The sequence below is a fragment of the Chiloscyllium plagiosum genome, chromosome 20, assembly GCF_004010195.1.
Source record: "Chiloscyllium plagiosum isolate BGI_BamShark_2017 chromosome 20, ASM401019v2, whole genome shotgun sequence".
Lineage (NCBI taxonomy): Eukaryota > Metazoa > Chordata > Chondrichthyes > Orectolobiformes > Hemiscylliidae > Chiloscyllium > Chiloscyllium plagiosum.
Genome location: NC_057729.1, coordinates 14,838,423 through 14,861,148, shown reverse-complemented (window position 1 = coordinate 14,861,148; position 22,726 = coordinate 14,838,423).

Sequence of the window (22,726 nt, the reverse complement as noted above, 5' to 3'; positions counted from 1 at the left end):
CCCGTGTGGTTGGAGGGTTCCTAGGTGGAAGATAAGGTGCTCTTCCTCCAGGCATCGTGTGGTCAGGGTCTGGCGATGGAGAAGGCCAAGGACCTGCATGTCCTTGGCAGAGTGGGAGGGGTAACTAAAGTGTTCAGCCACGGGACGGTTGGGTTGGTTGGTGCAGGTGTATGTACCTGGCTCTCCCATACTTAAATGTTCCTGAAGAAACACAGGTTTTGGCCAACATGGAGAAAAGTATTGAACCTCCAAAGGAGCCTTCCACATCCATCAAAGTTTTACCTGCACTTCAACACATGTCATTTACTGTATCTGTTGCTCCCAATGCAGTCTCCTCTACATTGGGGAGACTGGACACCTACTTGCACAGAGCTTCAGAGAACATCTCTGAGATACCCGCAACAATCAACCCCCTTGACTGAATATTTCAACACCCCCTCCCACTCTGCCGGGGACATGCAGGTCCTGGGCCTCCACCATTGCCACTCCCATGCCACCCGACGCCTGGAGGAAGAACGCCTCAGGACTCTCTAACCACATGGCATCAATGTGGACTTCACCAATTTCTTCATTTCCCCAACCCCCACCTTACCCCAGTTCCAATCTTCCAGCTCAGCACTGCCCTCATGACCTGGGACATCTGTCAATCTTCCTTCCCACCTATCCGCTCCACCCTCCTCTCCGACCTATCACCTTTGCCCTCACCTCCATCCACCTATTGCACTCTCAGCTACCTTTCCCCCTAGCCCCAACCCTTTCCCATTTATCTCTCCACCCTGAGGCTCTCAGTCTCATTCCTGATGAAGGGATTTTGCCCAAAATGTCGATTTTCCTACTCCTGCCTGACCTGCTGTGCTTTTCCAGCACCACTTTAATCTTGACCTTCACTATCCTTATTTGCCAGGATGGCCTAAAAGTACCTTTAACATCAGTTGCACAGGTTCTTCTCAGCAAAGTAATGAAAGTTAGTTTTTTGGGTCTCAATCAATAATCTTATATTACTTGGGGCATGTAACAACAGCCTGGATACATTGGGGACTTCATTTGTATATACTTCCCTTACACTAAGTGTTAACAGCAACTAGAAAATCAACAACATCTTTTTCTCTTGATGAGTTTCCAACTATAACAGGTGTGAAAGATGTTTATATACTCAATAAAACCAAAAACATGCTGGACGTACACAGCAAGTCAAACAGCATCTGAGTGAAGAGAAATAATGCTTCATGTTGATGATCTTTCATCAGTGATTCTGGTGAAGGTCATCAACCAGAAATGTTGGACTGAATTTTCTGATGGATATTAAGACTCTGATATTGGGGCCAAATGGAACGAAAATAGAAATTCCTGGAAAAGCCCAGCAGGTCTGTAGCATCTGTGGAGAGAAAGCAGAGTTAACTTTTCAGGTCAAGTGACCCTTCCTCAGAACTCAACCTGAAGCATTAACTCTGATTTCTCTCCACAGATGCTGCCAGGCCAACTCAGCTTTTCTAGCCTATTATAGTTTCTGATTTACAGCATCTGCAGTTTATTTTTCATTTTTTAACCAAGTAGAACTCCTGGGCTCTGGCTTTCTGGTGGTAGGATCTATTTTTCATTTGTAGCCATCTAACTAAGGATGACTCTTTGGCTATCCATGCGGCCTCTCAGGGAGAAATGGTTGCTGCTGATCCAGGCCAGAGACTGAGCGAGCATCTGGACAAAGAGGCAGACTTAGAGTGGGATAAACTGAACTTTAAAAAAAATCAAGATTGCTGAGGGCAGAAGATGCTGTCAAGATCAAAGAAGAAATCCTTCTGACAAGACTATTGGGGAGGGAGGGACTGGCTTTTTGGCCTGTGGCTCATTTTGTAGTTTGTGGAACCTTTAGCTCTAATGGCCACACAAGACTACTGCAGGGATATTACCTTAAAGAAGTTGGGAAGTTCCCTACACAGACTGAGATATACTCCTCATTTTATCCAGGCTGTTGTAACATTCCCCAAGCAACACAAGATTATTGATTGAGACCCAAAAATAAATTTTCATTAATTTGCAGACAGCCAGTGACTTGACAAATATTTGTATGATTAGATTCCCTACAGTGTGGAAACAGGCCCTTCTTCCCAACAAGTCCACACCAACCCTCCAAAGAGCAACCCACCCAGAGCCATTCCCCTACATTCACCTCTGACTAATGCACCTAACATTATGGGCAATTTACCATGGCCAATTCACCTAACCTGCACATCTTTGGACTGTGGGAGGAAACCCGCATAGACAGGGGGAGAATGTGCAAACTTCTCACAGACACTTGTCCAAGGTGGGAATTGAACTCAGGTCCCTGGCACTGTGAGGCAGCAGTGCTAATCACTGAGCCACCGTGCCACCCCTTCTAGAGATAAATGGAAATAGTCCTGATTATAGAAGTTCAATTTATATAAGATAATAGAAATAGATTTCCAGACATGAATGGTCAAATAATAAGAAAACTACTACAAAAGTTGTCACTGAGTGTTTTCCTTTTATTTTACATCATCCTTCCTGCTGTAACTTTGCCTCTGGTTTATTTGATGTGGAAATACTTATGTCATCACCTGTAATATAAATAATTAGGTGTGGATAATATAATATTAAAAGATCATGCAAACATTTATTATGACTAACTCTTATGAACAAACAATATATTACTCATTTACATAAATGCTGGACTAATATTGAGCTATTAGCATGCAACAAAGAAGAATGCTGTCAGTAGGGTGCCAATCTTCAAGCGATCCTGAGGTGTGATGGGGTGTGAGATCTTTATATCTTCAGGACAAATGTTATGATACAGTGGTAATATCATGAGCCTGTCTCTTAAAAGCATAGTGGGAAATAGTTGAATTTAGTTACATAACTTGGAACCAAAGCAAAACTAAATGGAAATATTTCTTCATGTTGGCAAAGGAGATAGCACAAAGCTTTGAAGAGGAATTTTAAAGATACACAAAAAGCATAATGTCACATACAAATATGAAAAAAACAATAATTTGTCTGATTGCAATTTAGTAGACAATATCAAGAATAGGAATTATTTAAAATAAGCCAAATCTATAATTACATTGCAATAATAAATAAGTTGAACATTATTTGACATAAATCTATAGTTTGATATTCACTGTTGCCTTCCCACCACCGTGCCCTTTTATCAGCATTGGTCAGGTCAAGAATTTTCCTATACCATCAAGAAGCAGTTGTTAATTAAGGACCTCTTCCTACTATCAGTGGCATTTTACCAGCAGCTGGTGGGTACTCATGGGAAGATCACCTAATGATACCTAGTCACATTTCCGTGGGCCCAGGAGGTAGGCATTCCCTTCTACTTGGGCACTCTCTGGTCCATGGAGAAGCTTTGATTGTCAATGGCTAAAACTACAGCAAAAACACTGTCTACCTTCACTAGCTTTAACCCCCGCAGAGCCTACCTGTCTGCCCTAGGTGTTCTCAGACTCCACTTGACTGGTTGGAAGGGAAGGAGTTTCCGTGGTATCCTCCTCTTCCAGATGCAGTAACAGAAGTGACTGCCTGTAGCAGAAGTTGATTTTGGTGGGCTTGGTCATCACTTCAACTGACTGCTCCAGCAGTGTGAAAATGTCAGTAGGTTATCTGATTGATTTTTGTGATTAAAAATAGGAAGCTGCCATAGATAATATGTTGCTCGTGGACAACTGACTCAGAAGAAAACTTTGTGCAGTAATTGGACAACCTGTGCCTAAAGACTATAAATGTGGAAAGGTGTGGAATGGAAGCTGCGAATATCTGTGTCAAATAAAGTGCAATATTTTAAGGTCGAAGGAAATTAATCACCAACATCAAAGCAACAGAGCTTGTAATTCAATGTACTTAAAGCTGATCAGTGAATTGCAGTATACTTCTGAGTGGCAAATTACAGTTTATAGGATCATTTTTAGCATGTCACCCTTTACAGGGATCTGCAGCCTGGGTGAATAACCCAGCGACAACATATCTCTTAAACCAATCCCATTGAATTATCATCTCGACAGCTGAAAATCTAAATTAGACTACCTAATGCATTGTGAAATCATGCACAGGAAGTAGAGAGGGAAAGAAAGAAGGGATTAGGAAAAGGAGGTCTTTAACTCTCTCAGTATCTCCAAACTCTGAAAAAATGAGACCTGATGCTTGGATAGTTGTTTTCATGCTGGAGGAGTTGTTTGGCAGTAATTAAGATGCACCACACTATTAAAGAACAAAATCTCCAGTACCTGAAAGGGCAAATCCTTATCTAGTTTAATTGATGGGTAACTGCTGGGCAAGTACAGGAAATTTGCCCTCTCATGGTTATTAGTGAGATATGGAAAGAGTTTGTGGAAGAGTGAGTATATTGTCAGCAAACTCCTAATTTTCATGCGCAATGATAGTCTCAGTCTTATACTTAGCATTAAATCCAGACCATTATAATTAGAACCCATTTTGTTACAATAAGACTACTGGTAGGCTAACGTCTATCTATAAATTGGAAGAGCTGTCATATCAATCCTTTTCTCCTGTTTGTTTTTGAATTTGATCTACTATCATCCCAAATGCTCCTTTAAAAAGGAGGCAATTTGAAATATCATTGGAAAGCCACTTTTATGCAGCAGAATGCAAATGTAAAATTATAGCACCTTTTAAACCCAAAATGGATTTAATCATTTGAAAAATTTCTTGCATCAGATCATCAGTCTCAATATCTTTGAAGTGGGTGACTTGATTGCATTTTCTGATTTTCTTTTCCACTAAATACTAACAATGGATACGTCACTTGACTTTTAAAAAAAAGGTCAAGTGGCTTATTTCCTGATAATTAAGTTGATTAATTTGCATGAATTGAACCTGTGCCTGATTGGACAGCTAATTTTATGATGATGTGTTTACCATTGAATTGAAAAGAGAGAATAGTGCTGCAGTGCTATGCAAGTAAATATAAAGCATCTTAATGGATTTTCCATCAAGAAATATTGATGCACAATGTTTTCCAGATGAGCTTGATCCATGTGACACTAGTAGATTGAATTGGGATGTTGGAATTGCATACATATTATTTTCAGACCCAATTTGATGGTTCTATGTATAAAACCACAGCTTATTATTCATGGCTCCTTTCATCAACTTCAATTCGATTTATAGAATGTTTTTGAGTCGACTAGATTTTGACAACAATGCACAAACTCTTTGTTTTATAACATATACATACTGGATTTATCATGGACAGAACTGATGTATGATAAATATCAGCATGAGGAACTGCTGATTGAAAATTGCAATATAAATGTAAGGTATGTCAGTCAATTTCCTATTATAGTTATACATAGACAGTCAAGAACAAATATAGTCTTGGACTAAGCAGTCAGATGATAGGAGGCCTGTGGACCAGGGATAAAGCTGCCATTCATTTTCATTTGAAAGTTAAAAATTCTAGTACTATCCCTAAATAATCTCATTTGATTTTATGATTTAAAACTTAAACATTAAGCCAATTTTGGAAAAAAAATGTGAAATACTGTAAATTATTTTACATACAAAAGTTTCCATGCTGTGTAGATTGAGAAACTGGAGAGGTTATAGAGCTGAGGTGTTTCAGCACCACCTGTATGTGGTGGACATACATGGCCAATGAGTATCCACAGTGGGGGGAAATAAATAGGAAATTGTCACCCAAGTAGTGTTTTATATATAAGATGTAAATGCAGATATAAAGTGTTTGGTGTATCATAGTTATGGCAGAACTTGAATTTTCAACTAAATGAAACCCATCAGTTTCTCTTTGCAGCTCAATATGAAACAGAAATGTGTAGGATGTAGATTCAGCTCAGGAATAATTTATTAGCTGGTTAATGATTACTATTAGAGAAAACTCAAACAATTCAAACTGTTTAAAGCAGAACCCAAGTTAATGTTAGACATCAATTGTCTAGCTCGCATTCAGATCTATGGTCAGGAAGGTGCACAGTTGTGAGATGAATTCAAAAGAATTAAGTTGCATGACAAGTTGGATGCATATTAGCAAAGGACTGTTGCTGTATGAGCAAGGTCTTGATTTTGGTTGAAACTACATCCAATTAAAGTCAAAATTAGTTTTCCATTATCCCCATGACTGACGGGATTTCTGCTTTTAATGAGAATTGCAATTTCCATGGTTCTGACAGGAAGCGGCTATACGTGGCTTGTTCTAATGCATTCTGCTCACATACTGTTTATATTGTATATTAAAACCAATTTAACAGTACAGAATTAAGTAAACTTAATTAAGATTTTTTTTAAAATAAAAGGTTTAAATGATGTACTGTGTTCCTTAGTGGAAGAAAATAGAAGGAATTTATTGACGTTTTTAATAAGGTTACTAACATTTGAGTAGAAATCATTATCTGAAAATGAGATTGAGTATTAATAGCATTAAACACTTTGATTTCTATCTATTCAGTTTGCAAACTGTGGAACAAACAGCATTTATATAACTATACACAAGATTTAGCAGTTTAGCTGGAAATGTGAAAGTGGTATTTTTTCGTAATGTGGTGCAAGTTTAAAATTTTCATGGTTTTAGATCTACTGCAAATCAGTTTTGACTGAACAATGTGTAACAGTAATTAAAAAGTGGCAGGAAAATTAAACTAGTGTGCAGAATAGCAAAATATTATTCAGAGGCCTGAACTGGTAACTGGTGGCTGGACAGGAAATCTTTGAGAATTCCATTTCTCTGTCAGAGGCAGAATAGATAGTAAAACAGAGCAAGGAATATTAGAAAGGATAATAATTGAATAGGATGTTTGGAAGTTAAAATATGAACAACAGAGTTTTGGATGACCTGAAGTCATTGGGACATAGAGTCATAGAATCCTACAGTATGGAGACAGGCCCTTCGACCCAAACTGGTCCATGCTGACCAAAATGTACATCCACACTAACCCCATTTCATTGCACTTGGCTCATATCCTTCTAAACTTTGCCTATCTATGTATTTGTTCAAATGCCTTATGTTGTTAATGGACACGCCTCTACAACTTCCACTGGCAGCTCATTCCATATGCATACCACCCTCTGTGTAAAAAGGTTGCCTTTCAGGTTCCCTTTTATTCTTTCACCTTTAACCTTAAAATGATGCCCTCTCGCCCTCGACTCCCCAACCCTGGGAAAAAGACTGAGTACATTCATCCTATCCATACCTATCATAATTTTACACAATTCTAAAGATCACATCCTCAGTCTCCTACACTCTAGCTTGTCCAAACTCTCCCTGATCAAGAAAATCAATGAATTATCAATTCTGGAACTGATAAAGGTACAAGTGAGGGATTCGGGAGCAACTGAGTCAAGTTGAAGGTATAGAGGGAGTTCCTGACTGACAAATGTTCTATGTTGACTTGTAAACACAATCTTATCCAGGGAAGCAATTTTAAAGATCCAACATGAACATTTCCATTTGTTTAGGAATGGCTATTTTATATCGTCCTGCCTAGTCTTCCAACTTGTGTACAAATGGACTTTAAAACAGATCCACAACTCCATTCACAAACTAGGAATTGTCTGTTGTCAATTGAAAAGAAGGAGATAGAGTTTGCATATGAGAAAGAGTTAAATTTTGGTCAAATAACAACTGTGATCAAGAATAGTTTGGTTCAGCCAGAAATGGTATTGTATAGAATCTAATGATGAACCACCAGTGCTTCACCAGAGCCTCTCACTGATGATGTTACCTTGTATGATGACAAAACATCTGAACACAAACCTTCAAGCTCAGCGAGCTAACTTACATAGTTATCATCAATCTGAGCTACAAATCTTCTCAAAAATTGTTAGTCAGGTGTCAGAAACTAGTTGTATGTGCTAAATGCTGGTCCTGATCATTCACAATATGCATTAAACATGCTCACTGCAATTTTCAGTACCCTATCAGTTCCAGACCAGACAGCATATTCACTATACACTTGGAGAAGGAACGTTGAATTTGGTTATTAGATGGTTAGTGGAAAAGTCCACAGTGCTCAAAGGTTGGCAACCTTATACGCCGAAATGGGAACTGCTAATCTGAGCATGGGGATTGCAAGTGACAAGTTCATTTAGGCTTATATTCCTTAATAAAAATCCAGTAGCCGCATGGCCATAATCCTGGAGGGAAACTCCTCCAGTGCAAGTTGTATCTGGGGCTTGATGGTCATTACAGAATTGGAAATGGCTTCTCATGTGAACAATCACAGTCTGCCTCTCCCTCCTCCCCATCTGAGTTCACCACTTCAGTGGAGATTGCCCACTTGGTTAATTGAAATTTCCAGTTAGTGCAGTAACAAGACATTGAAAGACCACTTAATTAAAAGTCCTTGGTCTCAATAGGCTGTTTGAATAGACCTGTATCAAAAATCATAGCAGTGGCATGAAGTCTGTAACCAAAAATGTTAACTTAGATCTTAGCTGTACTTAGACATGTCTGCGTGGGTTTCCTCCAGATGGTCCGGTTTCCGCCCACAGTCCAAAAATGTGCAGGTTGGGTGAATTGGCCAAGTTAAATTGCCCGTAGTGTTAGGTGAAGGGGTAAATGTAGGGGAATGGGTCTGGGTGGGTTGCACTTCGGAGGTTTGATGTGGACTTGTTGGGCTGAAGGGCCTGTTTCCACATTGTAAGTAATCTAATCTAATAAGAAATTGGGTTGATCCATAAGTAAATGTTAGGTAAGCAGCCTGTCAGTATAGAAGCTGGCATGTGGTCGAGAAAGATAACAGATTCATAGTCAGATGTCATCATCAAACATGTGGAATGTGAGTGAATAATGGCAAATAAGCTCATTTAAGGGCAGCAAGGCATATTAGAGAGGAGAAGGCGCTGGACATCTTGAAACGCACGAAGGTGGATAAATCCGCAGTACTTGATCAGGTGTATGCCAGAACTTTGTGGGAAGCTGGGGAAGTGATTGCTGGACACCTTGCTGAGATATTTGTATGCCATGGATGAGATGCTGAAAGACAGGACGGTGGGTAGTGCAGTGCCATAATTTAAGAAAGGTGGTAAGGAAAAGCCAGGGAAGTATAGACCAGTGAGCCTGATGTCAATGATGGATTAGCTTTTCCAGGGGATTCTGACGGATCGGATCGACGTGTATTTGGAATGACAAGGACTGATTAGGGATAATCAAAATGGCTTTGCATGGAGTAAATCACGTCTCTCTAACTTGATTGCATTTTTTTGAAGAAGTGACAAAGAAGATTGATGAATGCAGAGCAGAGGATGTTGTCAACATGGACTTCAGAAGAATAGACAAGGTTCCTAAGGTGGAGTGGTTATAAACGTTAGATCATGTGGAATCCAGGGAGAACTAGCCACTTGGATATAAAATTGGCTTGAAGGTAGGAGACAGAGGGTGGTGAAGAGTTGTTTTTCAGACTGGAAATCTCTGAACAGTGGTGTGTCGCAAGGAATGGTGCTGGTTCCACTGCTTTTTGTCATTTACATAAATGATTTGAATGTGAATATAGGAGGAATGGTTAGTAAGTCTGCAGATGACAACAAAATTGGTGGTGCAGTTGACAGTGAAAAGCTTATCTTAGAGTATAATGAAACCTTGATCAGATGGACCGATGGGATGAGGAGTGGCAAACAGAAATTAATTTCAATAAATGTCTTATGTTGCACTTTGGTAAGGCAAATCATGGCAGGAAACATACATCTAATGGTAGGTTCCTGGGGAGCATTACCAAACAGAGATTTTTCCGATAGGATGGAGACCAGAATTGCAAGCCATATTCCAAAAGTGTCCTAACCAAAGTCCTGTACAGCCGCAACATGACCTCCCACCTCCTGTACTTGATACTCTGACCAATAAAGGAAAGCATACCAAATGCCTTCTTCATTATGCTATCTACCTGCGACTCCACTTTCAAGGAACTATGAACCTGCACTCCAAGGTCTCTTTGTTGAGCAACTCTCCTCAGAACCTTACCATTAAGTGTATAAGTCCTGCTAAGGTTTGCTTTCCATAAATGCAGCAACTCGCATTTATCTAAATTAAACTCCATCTGTCACTTCTCAGCACATTGGCCCATTTGATCAAGATCCCGTTGTGAACTGAGGTAACCTGCTTCGCTGTCCACTCCACCTTCAATTTTGGTGTCATCTGCAAACTTACTATTTACACCTCTTATGCTCACTTCCAAATCATTTATATAAATTATGAAAAGTAGTGGACCCAGCAGTGATCCATGCAACAATCCACTGCTCACAGGCCTCTAGTCTGAAAATCAACCCTCCACCATCACCTTCTTCTACTTTTGAGCCAGTTCTGTATCCAAATGGCTAGTTCTTCCTGTATTCCATGAGATCTAACCTTGCTAATCAGTCTCCCATGGGAAACCTTGTTGAACGCCTTACTGAAGTCCATATAGATCATGTCTACCACTCTGCCCTCATCAATCATCTTTATTACTGCTTCAAAAAACCCAATCAAGTTTGTGAGACATGATTTTCCTCGCACAAAGCCATGTTGACTATCCCTAATCAGTCCTTGCCTTTTCAAATACATGTACATCCTGTCCCTCAGGATTCCCTCCAACAACTTGCCCACCACCGACGTCAGGCTCACTGGTCTATAGTTCCCTGGCTTGTCCTTACCATCTTTCTTAAACGGTGGCACCATGTTAGCCAACCTTCAAACTTCTGGCACCTCACCTGTGACTATCGATGATACAAATATCTCAGCAAGGGGCCCAGCAATCACTTACCTCGCTTCCCACAGACTTCCAGAGTACACCTGATCAGGTCCGGGGGATTTATCCACTTTTATGTGTTTCAAGGCATCCAGCACTTCCTCCTCTGTAACATGAACATTTTTCAAGATGTCAGCATTTATTTCCCTACATTCCATATCTTGCATGTCCTTTTCCACAGTAAATACTGATGAAAAATGCCTGTTTAGTATCTCCCCCATCTCCTGCAGCTCCACACAAAGACGGCCTTGCTGATCTTTGAGGTGCCTTATTCACTGTCTAATTACCTTTTGCCCTTTAATGTATTTGTAAAACCCCTTTGGATTCTCCTTAATTCTATTTGCCAAAGCTTTCTCATGTCCCCTTTTTGACCTCCTGATTTCCCTCTTAAGTATACTCCTACTGCCTTTATACTCTTCTGAGGATTCACTCGAACCATCCTGTCTATACCTGACATATGCTTCCTTTTTTTAACCAAACACTCATTTTCTTTAGTCATCCAATATTCCTGAAGGCTTCCCATTTTCCAGCCATCCCTTTACCTGCGAACAACTGCCCCCAATCAGCTTTTGAAAGTTCTTGCCTAATACCATCAAAATTGGCCTTTCTCCAATTTAGAACTTCAACTTTTACATCTCGTCTATCCTTTTCCATCACTATTTTAAATCTAATAGAATTATGGTCACTGGCCCCAAAATGCTCCGTCACCTGATCTGCCTTATTTCCCAAGAGTAGGTCAAGTTTTGCACCTTCTCTAGAAGGTACATCCACATACTGAATCAGAAAGTTTTCTTGTACACACTTAACAAATTCCTCTTCTTCTAAACCCTTAATACTATGGCAGTCCCAGTCTATGTCTTGAAAGTCAAAATCCCCTACCATAACCACCCTATTATTCTTATAGATAACTGAGATCTCCTTACAAATTTGTTTCTCAATTACCCTCTGAATACTCAGGGGTCTATAATACCATCCCAATAAGGTGATCATCGCTTTTTTATTTCTCAGTTCCACCCACATAATGTCCCTGAATGTATTTCCAGAAATATCCTTCTTCAGTACAGCTGTAATGCTATCCCCTATCAAAAACACCACTCCCCTCCTCTCTTGCCTCCCTTTCTATCCATCCTGTCACATTTGTATCCGAGAACATTAATCTACCAGTCCTCCCCATCCCTGAGCCATGTTTCTGTAATTGTTATGATATCCCAGTCCCATGTTCAGAACCATGCCCTGAGTTAATCTGCCTTCCCTGGTAGGCCCCTTGCATTGAAATAAATGCAGTTTAATTTATCAGTGCTATCTTGTTCTCTGATTTGTCCCTGCCTGCCCTGACTGTTTAACTCGCTTATGTTCTCAACTGTACCAGTCTCAGATTGATCTCTTTCCTCGCTATTTCCCTGGCTCCTAACTCCCCTCCCCTCCTCCCAACCTTACTAGTCTAAATCCTCCCGAGCATCTCCAGTAAATCTCCCTGCCAGAATATTAGTCGCCTTCCAATTTAGGTGAAATTTGTCCTTCTTGTGCAGGTCATTTCTACCCTAAAAGAGATTCCAATGATCCAAAAATTTGAATCCTTCTCCCATACACCTGCTCCTCAGCCATGCATTCATCTGCTCTGTCCTCCTATTCCTACACTCACTAGCTCATAGCACTCGGAGTAATCGAGATGTTACTACTCTCAAGGAGCTCCTTTTTAAATTCCTGCCTACTTCTCTGTACTCTCCCTTCAGAATCTTAACCTTTTCCCTTCCTCTCTCATTGGTTGCAATGTGTACAATGACCTCAAGGCCCCTCTCCCCCTTGAGAACATTCTGCACCCTCTCTGAGACATCCTTGATCCTGGCACCAGGGAAGCACCACCACACCATTCTGCTTTTTGGTTGCTGGCCACAGAAACGTCTGTCTGTACTCAGACTAGAGTCCCCTAACATAGTCTATCTCTTGGAACTTGACGTACCCCTCATTGCATTAGAGCCAGTCTCAATACCAGAAACTTGACTGTTCATGCTACATTCCCCTGAGAATCCATCACCCCCTATATTTTCCAAAACAATATACTTGTTTGAAATGGGAATAACCACAGAAGACTCCTGCATTACCTGCCTACCTCTGTTACCTTTCCTGGAGTTAACCCATCTATGTAACTGTATCTGCGACTTTTCTCACTTCTTCTAACTGCCATCCATCATATCCCCTTGCTCTTCTAAATTCCTTATTGTCTCTAACTGTCTCTCCAACCAATTCATTCAATCTGATAGGATTCACAACCAATGGCATTTGTTGCAGATATAATCCTCAGTAACACATAAACTCTCCCTAAACTCCTACAACCGATAAGAAGAGCATATCACTCTACTCAAGGCCATTTTTGTTTCTTTTCAATCTACAGACCCAGAAAATGGCACTGTCTTGTTTCTTTACAAAACACTACTTCAGGTTAAATTAATACTTATGGCTTATATTTTTAAGTTTAATCAAGAGACATATCTCAATATAGCATCTAATCAAGAAAGAACACACTCTACTCACTCATGCAGACTTACTTTAAACCACCCTTAAAAATATTCACTTATTTGTGCTGTGACCTCTCCCAAACAGGTTCTTCCAAGATTAGTTGTGAATTTCATTGTTTGTTAATTTGTTAATTTTCCCCGACACAGTCCAATGTACAGCAATACATGAATTCAAACAGTAAAGGCATTAATTGTGCAGGTTCACTGCTGTGTCAGTTAGAAGTGTGGATTTCTTTCTCTCTCTCTCTTCTGCACTGACATCGCCATGTTCTGCCTTTGTCTGTTCCTCTCCCTTTTAATAGTGTTGTTGTTTTGACATTTTTTCCCTCCAAATTTCCAAAACAATGCAACAGCATATAAAACAGTAATTGCTGATCCTGGAATTGAAAGGAATCACCTCCAACGCCTAAAATAACTCAAAAAAAGGAGTAGACTGTTACAGCCAGAAATCTTTCCCATCCGCCATCTTTTGCGGCTGTACAGGACATTGGACAGGCTACTTTTGGAATATTGTGTGCAATTCTGAATAGGATGTGGCTATTTTCTCCTAGAGCATTGGAGGATGAGGGGTGATCTTAGAGATGTTTATAAAATCATGAACAGCATGGCGATGATCTTTTTCCCAGGGTCGGGGAGTCCAAAACTTGAGGGCATAGGTTTAAGGTCAGAGAGAACCTTTTCACAGAGAGGGTTTGTGTGTATGGAATGAGCTGTCAGAGGATTTTGTGGAGACTGGCACAATTACAACATTTAAAAGCCATCTGGATGGGTATATGAATAGGAAGGGTTTGGAGGCATATCGGCCAAATGCTGGCAAATGGGACAGGATTGATTTCAGATATCTGGTCAGCATGGTCGAGTTGGACTGAAGGGTCTATTTCCGTGCTTTACAACTTTATTACTCTATGACTGTAAGTAGGTAACAAAGTGATATAAGAATTTTGGCTGCACTTCCTCATTTTAATTTGCTTTAATTAACTGGATGCAGGCAGAAGGAAATAGTATTTAAATATGCTGATGGTACAAAATGATTGAAAAACCTCAAGAACAAATCTCCATAAACATTGACAAGAAATGGGCAAATAAGTGGTAAATGCAGTTCTGCATAGATAAGAATGAAAAAGATGGAAACTAATAGAAAAGTGTTTTTTGAGAAGAATACCGATCAGTACTATTGTAAATGCACAAATCACTGGAGACAATGCAACAAGGAAATGGTCAATGATAATCTGGGTTTTATTTTAAAAAGTGCTGAACACAATTGAAAGAAATTGGTGATGAAAGAGATACTGGCTAGGTCAGGTATGTGCAGTTTTATATAGGTAAAGTTGCTATAGTCTCACTGGACCATAGACAAATTTCTCATTGCAGAGACATGACTGGTGATGGTTTAACTCAAGTGTCATCATGCCCCAGGTGAAAGGAGATGTTGAGAAGGAGAGTCCTTCACAGTATCCTCACCTAGTGTGGGAATTGCAAACCAGCCATCCAGCAGTTGTGAAGGTGTAGTTGTGCATTGTACCTTTAAGAGAGAGACTGGAAGGTGGCACAGACTTAGAGAAAGTGATATACGAGGATACAATCATCCATAAGAAACTATGTCTGTGGTATTGGAGAAATAAAGCTGTGGTCATCAAAAAAAAAGTTTTTTCTGAGTTTAGGGTCAGATTGCCATTCTGAAGCCTAAATGTTAGAGCTATTATAAACACTCAAGATTTTGAAAATATTTAAGAAGATTGTTGAAGATTGTTAAAAATTATTGCACTAGGTTAAGAAGTCACTTACAGAAGCAGATACACTTAAAACATAAAGAGAAATGGCTTGCACAATGGATTATTGAAATAGTGACCACATTAAACAAGTGGTCAATTCTATAAAATGAGAGGTGGATTAAATAAACACTTAAAACAAACAAATTAGGAAAATTGAATGCCAGTAAATGAAGATAGCTGTGTCAAGCCAGCATCTGTATGAGAACAATGTGATGAGATGTTTCCTTCTGTGATGTGCTTTCTTTCTTTCAATAATTAATCATATTCATTGATTGGGAAATGGTTTTCCAATTCAACCTCAAAATTATGCTGCCATTTATTTCACAATGCATCAAAAATCATTTTGAATAATGCACACTTTCCAGAATCACTTTATTTGTACACACACTTTATTTATTCACGGTGAGAAAGTGAACATAATATTTAAATCATTGTCAGCACTGAAAAAAATAAAATGTGTTCAGAATCATATTACTTTAGGTTTCATCTGATTATGTATAACACAAAAAAGACCAACAAACCCAAGCAATCTATGTCAATACTTATGGTGCATTTGAATATCTTCCCACTGTCCCTTCTACTTCAAATACGTGTCTAACTCCCCTTTAAACACATGCCCCTTTATGTAAGCCCATGGACTGAAGAAAATCAATGCTGTAACAAGATAAAAAAGAACAATACAAAAACATTCAGAATGGACCTTTCCTATTTAAAGGTGATGTATGCTGTGGACATATTGGATAATATAATATTCACCATGGTCCAGGGTAATTTCTTCTGTCTGGTCATCGATTTTATAATTCATTTTTTTTGCGAGTGAGTATTGTGTGGTTAACTCATCCAAATATGTGGCAAGAAAGCTGAACCTTCCAGATGAAATGGTTCTGGTGGTATAATTAATGACCAATTGGCACCACTTCAGATGCTGGAAGCCAGGAACTGCCCCTCAGCCTGAGGTGGTCATTCCTACAATGAAGAGATGACAAGAGAAACATCTCTGTAGGTTCTTGCTTTATCAAAGATGTCCTGCATACATTGATGCATAGCATCACACAAAACGGAATAACCTCTTTCCAGTGAATATAATCAAGAGACAATTATATCACACCCATTCAGTTGAGGCAGGGTTGGCAGCAGAGCTCTGTGCTCATGGACTCATAATGACCAATTAAAAACTAATTAAAAGTCTGTCTACCTCCTCCTTAAACCTACCTCAATGTCCCAGTAGTCACCACTTTCTAAGGTAGTAAATTCTACTGATTCATTTTATTTTATTTTATTTCATTTTATTCTATCTGTATTAGACTCAGGAAAGTGGTTTGGTGATAGCATCTGTGACAACTGTCTGCAATCAGTGGAGGAAGAAATACCCTTGCTCTCTGAGTATTGGTGGAAATCAGGTACCTGCTCAGTCTCATGTTGAACGCATGTATTCAGCCATGAGTGATATGGTCCAAATGCAGAGGGAGGCCCAGGGACATCTGGCAGATGTACCAGAGGTACCTGGTAGACTCAAACAAAACGTAGAGGTGTCCATCCATGTTATCATTGTTGTGGCTCCTATAGCTCCATGGCGGCTGCCTGCAATGCAGATTGGTGATCAACTTGGAGACCCATGTCCAGCACAGAGCTAAATGGCTGCTGGATATTTTTTCAGAGTTGCATGTCATTGCGTTACTGTCAATGGCATGACAATACACCAATATCATTCCACTAAAGGAGAATGGGTGTTGCCAGCCAGGAGGGGAACAACACACAGGAGCCCTTGTGGCTTCTTCTCAGGATAATCGTTAGTTGCTCTGGTTCTTCACCTCTATCCTGCCTGTGGCTACAAAGCCTTCAGCAGTTCAAGCCAAGGAGCGTTAACTTGTATCTGGGCAGGTCAATCTCCATAGGCTCGGTCTTTATGGGCTGAAAGCTGCCAGGGATCACTAACTAAGTCGTTAACATCAACATAGCATAGCACACAGCAAGTTCCCTCCAAGCTCGATTAAGAGGTTGGGCCTGCACAGAGACGGAAAGGGAGGGAGGGATAGGGAAAAACAATTCTGAGGACATGTTAGTGACATGAATGTCTAATCATTGTCTGAACTCTGCTCTTTTGTAAATATGTTCACTTTCAGCAGCAGAATGATGGGAGGGGGTAAATTAACTCACTGATGTTTGGGACTGTTATTTCTATACTTGTGAACTTTGTGAATCACTGGAAGCTATTGAACTGTTGGCGCAGTTTCTGGACGAACAGTGTTTTAGCAAGGAATGAGATTAACAGTTTAATGTGGGGTATAAATCATTTGTCGGTTCAGAAAGACTAGAGATTTTGGAAAACTGACTGTAAGGCTTTTAGGAAGATAAGAGAACAGGCTTATTGCCTTTAATTGCTGGAACACTTGGTTGGAAGTAACAATTGTGCCCTGAACTAATGGTAGACCCAGCAACTCTTTCATCCTTGTTTCAGTTAAAATATATAAAGAATCAGAATTTTAAAAATCTCAGTAGCTTACAGTAAAAGCAAAACTTTTCCTCTTTTTGTTGATGCATTGGAGAAACTGATAAATATTAGACATCTCAACATGTTGACTATAGTAAATGCTGCGAAGCTGAAGTGTGACCACTTTGCAAGGACTTGAAAACAGGCCAAGTCCTATCTAAGCCAAAATTACTGAGAAGGTTTTCCATCAGTTTATAGTATCAGCAGTTTGTTTTCCTCAACAAAACATCCAATGCATTATGAGAATTCAACAAATTGGATAATTTGTTATTCAGATAATTGGGCAATAAGGGTGTTTTTGCCTTTGCAGAAGCTTTGTTTTTTTTATATGTTGTGAGACATTTGAGTTGAGATCAAAATGGGATATTGTTCTAATTCCAGCTTGCACCTTAAATGTTACCAATTTTATCACTTTTTTAAAGAAAAAAATGAATATGCCTTATAATAAATAAATTATTCTTGAATTCATTAAGGAAGCCTGATGGGAATCTGTTTTACTCTGCATAGAGCATCCAAATAGAAATGACTAGCACTTTTGATATTTGAATCAAAACATATATAATAACAATACAACACATGGAGTAGCAGGATGTTTTTTATTGCGCATTCTTCCTGTCCCAGTCATAATACTGAAGGAAACAGGCTGAGGCTCATGGTAAAGTCAGTAAGATATGGTATTTGAAGATGCACTGACTGACCTTGACTGTCGAGTGAGGTCATTAAATGTTTTCCAACACTTCATCTAGCTCGTTCCACTTCTCAACCATTTCCTGTAGTACAGCATCGATGTTTTTGCCTTTAGGTGCTTATTCAACTTCATTGGAGCAAATAGTCTACGTGCAGTGTCTATGTTTCCTTTTTTTTAAGTGTATTGATTAATTCAGTTCTGTGATTTGGGGGAAAAAAGCCAGTTATTGAATTAAATATTGGATGGCCCTAACTGAGAGTGAGTCAACACACAGACAAATCTAATTGACAGTTCAATTGACCAGTTCAGGGCAAGATGCCAATCATCAATGGACCTTCACACTATGCTTCAATTAAAACATTATTATCAAGATCTGAAACAGTCACTCAATTGGAGAACAATGTACTGTGAAATTTATCATCTAATTTGTAACTATGAAAGCATGAATATTTTTCATATAGCATGCATTCACTTGTCGTTTATTGTTTATCCCATTTTATCATTAATGATTGGGCAGTGTCTGTGAAGAAACTAGTTAAGGTTTCAGGTCAAGGAGTGTCAGTTCTGATAAAAGAATATTGACTTGAAGTGTAAACTCTGCTTCCTTCTTCATGGATGCTGTCAGGGAGTCCTGCTGAGAATGTTGAGCATTTCTGTTTTTATTTCAGATTTCCAGTAGTCATGGTGTTTGCACTTGTTAGCATCAATGATGCTTTCTTCCTGAAAATGTTCAGAAACTACCTGTATAAATCAATTACTTTTTGGTAATAACTCCTCCACTATGATAATTTGTACTTTTTGAACAGCAGCAGTGCTTATGAATTCTTCGAAATTCAACGTGGCTACACAGATTTTTTTTTTGGATCTGCCAATCCCAGCTTTTTCAGAAAGCTGCAATACAGCGTGTCTCAGAGATTTCTGTTACAGCAGATTAGAGTTGGGGTAAGGCTAGATATACTATGTTTTTACAGCACTGGCTGCTAAATGGTGAGTTGGAAGGTCTTGTCTTTGAAAGTTAGTGAACGGATGGCTGGTAGTTGGGTCGGAGGATTAGTTAGTCAGGTCAAACGGGTAACTGAATGGTGGGAAGGGCAATCTGGGTTGTAGAGGTTAGTGGTATTGATATTGTGGGTTAGTCAGATTTGAAGGGATGATTGGGTGAGAAAGACAAATGGGTGATTCGAGGTGACAAGGTCATTAATTGTGGAGTCTTCGCTTTGGTCAGTTAATCTTTGCTGCATTCTATCTGGCCACAGACCTTTCCTTTTCATACTTTCCTCCTTGATCCCTTCTTTCCCTACCTCTGCATTTGCTTAAAACCTGTTACTGTAAATCCTCTGTATCCCTGAGACCACCTGCCCATGCCAAAAAGTAAGTAACAACAAAATTCAATATTTGCAGGTAATATTCAGATATTTGCAATTTTTAACCTTGTAAAATTGTTAGCTTGTATTTTTGATGAGTTCCACACTCGCGAATTTAATCAATCGCGGGCATTCTCAGGAATGAAACCCTCATGCATACAATGGAATGACTGTATGTCTTCCCCAGCTGTGGCAAAAGTACATCGATCAGAAACTTTAGAGTGGAAATTTCATGGTGGGGCTGGGGAGGAAGGAGGGAGGTGGAACTGAAAGTTGGCATTGTGCCAACTGACCAACAGAAATTTTGCTATCCATTATTGTGTCTTAAAAGCTTTCATCTCGTTATTATATCCGAATATTACATTCACCAACACAAGGTTTTGGGCTGGCATGATGTTGCTAAGTAACCTCGACCAGTATGCCTTTAATAATGCATCCTCCGCCTCCACCATATCTGTTCCACCAGTTCCACCATAGAACACACTAGATGGCCTCCTTCTTTAAAGATCGCAATTTCCCTTCCCACATGGTTAAAGATGTCCTCCAATGCATCTCATCAACATCCCGCACCTCCGCCCTCAAACCCCACCCCTCCAACCGTAACAAGGACAGAACGCCCCGGTCCTCACCGTCCATCCTACCAACCTTCACATAAACCGCATCATGTGCCGACATTTCTGCCACCTCCAAACAGACCCCACCACCAGGGATATATTTCCTCCCCACCCCTTTCCGCAAAGACCATTCTCTCCATGACTACCTGGTCAGGTCCACAACCCCGAACAACCCACCCTCCCCTCCTGGGACCTTCCTCTGCCACTACGTGAATTGTAAAACCTGCGCCCACACTTCCCTCCTCACCTCCATCCAAGACCCCAAAGGAGCCTTCCACATCCATCAAAGTTTCATCTGCACATCCACCAATATCATTTATTGTATCCCGATGCTATGTCCTCTACACTGGGAGACTGGTTGCCTTCTCACAGAACGCTTTAGGGAACATCTCCGGCACACCCACACCAATCAACCCCACTGCCCCATGGCTCAACATTTCAACTCCTCCTCCCACTCTACCGAGGACATGGAGGTCCTGGGTCTTCTCCACCGCCACTCCCTCACTACCCAATGCCTGGAGGAGGAACGCCTCATCTTCCGCCTCAGAACACTTCAACCTCAGGGCATCAATGTGGACTTCACCAGTTTCCTCATTTCCCCACCCCCCACCTTACCCCAGTTCTAACCTTCCAGCTCAGCACTATCACCATGACCTGTCCTACCTGCCAATCTCCCTTCCCACCTATCCGCTCCACCCTCCTCTCTGATCCATCACCTTCATCCCCACCCTTATCCACCCATTGTACTCTTTGCTACCTTTTCCTCAGTCCCACCCCCCTCCCATTTATCTCTCCACCCTGGAGGCTCCCTGCCTTCATTGCTGATGAACTGCTTTTGCCTGAAATGTCGATTTTCCTGCTCTTCAGATGCTGCCTGACCTGCAGTGCTTTTCCAGCACCACTCTACTCTTGACTCTGATGTCCAGCATCTGCAGTCCTCACTTTTGCCATGCTTCAAAAGATCCAAGGTAGAGTCCTTCACATCCTCGGGTTACCTATTATGATACTGTGATTATAACATAAGCTTGTCTTTTAAAATTATATTGACTGTAAGACATAACACAACATCAACTATACAAAAAAAACAGTGGAGACAGATGTTAAGATCTGGAATTACTGAACTTAATGCTGAATCCAAATGCTGAAATTGAAAGACTAGCTACTGTGCAGCTGGCTTTCACTAAACGTAGTTGGAACAGCATAGGAGGTCATAGACAGAGAATTAATTTGGGAGTACAGTGGAGAATTAAGATCACAGGCTTTCGTTTATTTTCTCATGGGACATGGGTATTCCTGGTTGGCTAGCTTTTATTTCCAGTCCCTAGTTACTATTGAGAAGGTGATGGTGAGCTGCCTTCTTGAGCTGCTGCAGTCCACATGTTGAAGGTACCTCACAACGACATTTTGGAGGAAATTCCAGGATTTTGGTCCAGAAACACTGAAGCAACAACAATATATTTCCAAGTTAGGATGATGAGTGGCTTGGAGGGGTACAACCTCAAGAGCCGAAGGGTCTGTACTGCACTGTGATGTTCTATGTTCTAGTTTTGTGAACCTGAAGGTAGTGATGTTCGCGTGTATCTGCTGCCCTTATCCTTCTAGATGGAAGTAGTCTTGGGTTAGGAAGGTGTTGTCTGAAGTTCTTTGATAAATTTCTGCAGAGCATCTTGTAGATTAACACACTACTGCTACTAAGTATCTAGGCAAGTGGGGAATTCTATCACATTCCCGACTTGGGCCTTATAGATGGTGGACAGGTTTTGGGGAGTTAGGAGTTGAATTACTCACTACTGTTTTCTACCCTCTGACCTGTTCTTGTAGCCATTGTGTTTATGCGGCGAGTCCAATTGAGTTATTGGTTAATGGTCACCCTGAGAATGTTAATAGTGGGGAATCCAGCGATGGTAACAATATTGAATGTCAAGGGGATGTAGTTAGATTGTCTCTTGTTTAGATGATGGCTAGCATTTGTGTAGTGTGAATGTTACTTGCTACTTGTCAACCCAAGCCTGGATATTATCCAGATCATGTTGAATTTCAGCGTGGACTGCTTTAGTATCTGAGGAATTGTAAATAGTGCTGAACATTGTACAATCATTGGCAAACACCACACCTCTGACCTTATGATAGAAGGAAGGTCATTGATGAAGCAGCTGAAGATGGTTGGGCCTAAGATATTACCTTGAGGAATTTCTACAGAGGTGTCCTGGAGATGAGATGACTGACTTCCAAAAGCCACAACCATCTTCCAATGTACGATATGTGATTCCAACCTGTGGACCAAAAAGAAAAGAAACCTTCAATGTCTATTCTATCTCCCCAATATTAAGATTAGCATATCATGAGCTCTGAACATAGTATAATAAATTGAAAGAAGAACAAATAAATCACTGTTTCTCCTTGAAATAACTGCACAGAGACTGGTAGCCCATTACCAAGTCACCTTTTATTTACCTGTGCACAGTACACTGGCTGTGGCCAGCCAGCTTGAAGTCAGCCATAGATCAGAGAATAGTACAGCACAGTATAGGCCCATCAGCCCTCAATGTTGTGCCAACCTTTTTAT